Source organism: Camellia sinensis, unplaced genomic scaffold, assembly GCF_055761805.1.
Source record: "Camellia sinensis isolate YWXY unplaced genomic scaffold, ASM5576180v1 Unanchor4, whole genome shotgun sequence".
NCBI lineage: Eukaryota > Viridiplantae > Streptophyta > Magnoliopsida > Ericales > Theaceae > Camellia > Camellia sinensis.
In genome coordinates, this window is record NW_028129277.1 from 16,850,001 (window position 1) to 16,855,000 (window position 5,000).

Below are 5,000 nucleotides of genomic sequence, written 5' to 3' on the forward strand. Positions count from 1 at the left end.
GCATGCCTTGCTACGGCGTCGCCCAACATGCAGTGCCACGGCCTCGGCCCGCATGCCATGCCACGGCCTCGGCCCGCATGCCTTGCCACGCCGTCGCCCAACATGCCATGCCACGGCCTCGGCCCGCATGCCTTGCCACGGCCTCGGCCGCGCATGCCATGCCACCGCGTTGCCCGGCATGCCATGCCTTGGCCTCGGTCAACATGCCATGCCACGGCCTCGGCCTCGGCCCGCATGCCTTGCTACGGCGTCGCCCAACATGCAGTGCCACGGCCTCGGCCCGCATGCCATGCCACGGCCTCGGCCCGCATGCCTTGCCACGGCGTCGCCCAACATGCCATGCCACGGCCTCGGCTAGCATGCCATGCCACGGCCTCGGCCCGCATGCCTTGCCAAGGCGTTGCCCAACATGCCATGCCATGCCACGGCCTCGGCCCGCATGTCTTGCCAAGGCGTTGCCCAACATGCCATGCCACGGCCTCGGCCCGCATGCCTTGCCACGGCGTTGCCCAGCATGCCATGCCACCGCGTTGCCCGGCATGCCATGCCTTAGCCTTGGCCAGCATGGCATGCCACGGCCTCGGCCATCATGCCATGCCACGGCCTCGGCCCGCATGCCTTGCCACGGCGTTGCCCAACATGCCATGCCACGGCCTCGGCCCGCATGCCATGCCATGTCATGCCTTGGCCTTGGCCAGCATGACATGCCACGGCCTCGGCCCGCATGCCTTGCTACGGCGTCGCCCAACAAGCCATGCCACGGCCTCGGCCCGCATAACATGCCACGGCCTCGGACCGCATGCCTTGCTACGGCGTCGCCCAACATGCCATGCCACGGCCTCGGCCCGCATGACATGCCACGGCCTCGGCCATCATGCCATGCCACGGCCTCGGCCCGCATGCCTTGCCACGGCGTTGCCCAACATGCCATGCCACGGCCTCGGCCCGCATGCCATGCCATGCCACGGCCACGGCCCGCATGCCATGCCACGGCCACGGCCTCAGCCCGCATGCCTTGCTACGGCGTCGCCCAACATGCCATGCCACGGCCTCGGCCCGCATACCGTGCCACGGCCTCGGCCCGCATGCCATGCCATGCCACGGCCCGCATGTCTTGCCACGGCGTTGCCAAACATGCCATGCCACGGCCTCGGCCCGCATGCCTTGCGACGGCGTCGCCCAACATGCCATGCCACGGCCACGGCCCGCATGCCATGCCACGGCCTCGGCCCGCATGCCATGCCACGGCCTCGGCCCGCATGCCTTGCTGCGGCGTTGCCCAACATGCCATGCCACGGCCTCGGCCCGCATGCCTTGCCACCGCGTTGCCCAGCATGCCATGCCACCGCGTTGCCCGGCGTGCCATGCCTTAGCCTTGGCCAACATGTCGAGCCACGGCCTCGGCCCGCATGCCATGCCATGCCACAGCCCGCATGTCTTGCCACGGCGTTGCCAAACATGCCATGCCACGGCCTCGGCCCGCATGACGTGCCACGGCCTCGGCCCGCATGCCGTGCCACGGCCTCGGCCCGCATGACATGCCACGGCCTCGGCCCGCATGCCTTGCCACGACGCCGCCCAACTTGCCATGCCACGGCCTCGGCCCGCATGCCATGCCACGGCCTCGGCCCGCATGACAGGCCACGGCCTCGGACCGCATGCCTTGCTACGGCGTCGCCCAACATGCCATGCCACGGCCTCGGCCCGCATGCCATGCCACGGCCTCGGCCCGCATGCCACGGCACGGCCTCGGCCCGCATGCCTTGCTACGGCGTCGCCCAACATGCCATGCCACGGCCTCGGCCCGCATGCCATGCCACGGCCTCGGCCCGCATGACATGCCACGGCCTCGGACCGCATGCCACGGCCAAGGCAGGCAAGCCAAAGCCAGCAGCATGCCATGCCACGGCCAAGGCAGGCCAGCCAAAGCCAGCAGCATGCCATGCCAAGGCCTAGGCCAGCAGCATGCCATGCCACGGCCAAGGCAGGCCAGCCAAAGCCAGCAGCATGCCATGCCAAGGCCAAGGCCAGCAGCATGCCATGCCACGGCCAAGGCAGGCCAGCCAAAGCCAGCAGCATGCCATGCCAAGGCCAAGGCCAGCAGCATGCCATGCCACGGCCAAGGCTGCCAGCCAAAGCCAGCAGCATGCCATGCCAAGGCCTAGGCCAGCAGCATGCCATGCCACGGCCAAGGCAGCCCAGCCAAAGCCAGCAGCATGCCATGCCAAGGCCTAGGCCAGCAGCATGCCATGCCACGGCCAAGGCAGCCCAGCCAAAGCCAGCAGCATGCCATGCCACGGCCAAGGCAGCCCAGCCAAAGCCAGCAGCATGCCATGCCAAGGCCAAGGCCAAGGCCAGCAGCATGCCATGCCATGCCACGGCCAAGGCCAAGGCCGAGGCAGCCCATCCGAAGCCAGCAACATTCCATGGCAAGGCCAACGCAGCCCAGCCAAAGCCGGCGGCATGCCATGCCAAGGCCAAGGCCAGCCGCATGTCTTGCCACGGCCTTGTCCCGCAGCGTGGCGTGCCTTGGCCTTGGGCTAGAACATCGCATGCCACGCCCTTGGCAAGCAATCCTGTCCCTCGTGTAATTGCCATTTGGTTTGGCTTTGACTTACGTATATGTTGCCCTGCGAAATGCTTGTCCCTCGGGTAATAGCCGGTTTGGTTGCCTTTGACTTGCGAACACGTTGCTAGTGCTTTCCCCAGTGGAAGCTTGTTGGGAAAAGTATGTCCCTCGGAAGTTGCCTGTTGCGTTTGTTATTTGCATTCGAGCTATCCGATGCTTGCTGGGTTTCTCTAAGAGTTTTTGCACGTTCGTCGGGCTTTTTAATTATTTATTTACTCATAAAAATTATAATAAAATAAATTAAAAATAAAAAAATAATTAAAAAAATTACTATAATTACTAGTGCCTCATCTTATAATTGTTGGAATTTTTCTAGAATTTTTTGAGTATTTTTAGTAATTTTTATTATTTTTTAAGTATTAAAATTGAAATAAATTAAAATAAAATATTCCGGTGGCCAAATATTTTTTTATAATTTTTTTTATGGTGTATTAAATTATTTCATACAACTTTCATGTTGAAAGTTTTGGCAAAAAACCATTACTTTTTAAAAAAACCCCATTATGACTCCTCGAACATGCTTGATGTTTCCTCCTGCCAGATTGAAAAGGGCTTAACAGGCTATTATAAGGGGGGGGCACCTCCCTTAAGGCTGGCCAGCATGGCCAGGCCACAGGCCACGCCTATGCCTAGGCGGGCGCTTGGCACATGCCATCGCTTGGCTTGTGGCATTGGCTTGTGGCATCGAAACTACATAGCCAAGCACGGGATGCGTCGAGTGGCGGCCCGCGGCGGTGGCGGTGGCACGTTGGCCTAGGGCAGCATGCCATGCCACAGCCTTGGCCAGCAACATGGCATGCCAAAGCCTTGGCCAGCAGCATGCCATGCCCTGGCCTTGGCAAGCATGTCATGCCACGGCCTTGGCCAGCAGCATGCCATGCCACGACCTTGGCCAGCAGCATGCCATGCCCCGGCCTTGGCCAGCATGTCATGCCACGGCCTTGGCCAGCAGCATGCCATGCCACAGCCTTGGCCAGCAGCATGCCATGCCACAGCCTTGGCCAGCAACATGGCATGCCAAAGCCTTGGCCAGCAGCACGCCATGCCCCGGCCTTGGCAACCTTGCCAAGCCACGGCCATGGCCAGCAGCGTGCTATGCCCCGGCCTTGGCCAGCAGCGTGCCATGCCACGACCTTGGCCAGCAGCTTGCCATGCCCCGGCCTTGGCCAGCATGTCATGCCACGGCCTTGGCCAGCAGCATGCCATGCCACGGCCTTGGCCAGCAACATGGCATGCCGCGGCCTTGGCCGGCAGCATGCCATGCCGCGGCCTTGGCCGGCAGCATGGCAAGCCCAAGCCTTGGTCAGCAGCAGCATGCCATGCCAACGCCTTGGCCAGCAGCATGCCTTGCCACGGCCTCGGCCATCAGCATGCCTTGCCACGGCCTCGGCCATCAGCATGCCTTGCCACGGCCTCGGCCATCAGCATGCCTTGCCACGGCCTTGTCCAGCAGCATGGCATGCCCGGCCTTGGCCAGCAGCATGTCATGCCACGGCCTTGGCAAGCATGCCAAGCCACGGCCTTGGCAAGCATGCCATGTCCCTCGGGTAATTGTACAAGTTGCCTTGCGAAATGCATGTCCCTCGGTTAAATTGCCATTTGGTTGGCTTTGGCGCGCGAACGAGTTGCCTGTGCTTTCCTTGTGGAAGCTTGTTGCGAGAAGTATGTCCCTCGAAAGTTGCCTGTTGCGTTTGTTATTTGCATTCGCGCTAACCGGTGCTTGCTCGGCCTCTCTAAATGTTTTCGCGCGTTCGTCGGGCTTCTTGGTCCTTCGGGGGGTGATTCGTTTTGGGGGGCTGGTGCACAGTGTACGTCGTGGCGCGTGAGTTGTGTTCGGTTTGTGCGAGTTGGACGGATCCCTGCCTGTGCAGCGAACTCCACTGGTGCATTCCTCCATGTCCCTCGGGTTGTCTTCGACTCGCCTTCGGGTTGCTTGCGCTTCCCTAGTGGAAGGTGCCTTGCGAAAAGCGTGTCCCTCGGGTAATTGCCATTTGGTTGGCTTTGACGTTCGAACGAGTTGCCTATGCTTTCCTAGTGGAAGCTTGTTGCGAAAAGTATGTCCCTCGAAATTTGCCTGTTGCGTTTGTTATTTGCATTCGCGCTAACCGGTGCTTGCTCGGCCTCTCTAAATGTTTTCGCGCGTTCGTCGGGCTTCTTAGTCCTTCGGGGGGTGATTCGTTTTGGGGGGCTGGTGCACAGTGTACGTCGTGGCGCGTGAGTTGTGTTCGGTTTGTGCGAGTTGGACGGATCCCTGCCTGTGCAGCGAACTCCACTGGTGCATTCCTCCATGTCCCTCGGGTTGTCTTCGACTCGCCTTCGGGTTGCTTGCGCTTCCCTAGTGGAAGGTGCCTTGCGAAAAGCGTGTCCCTCG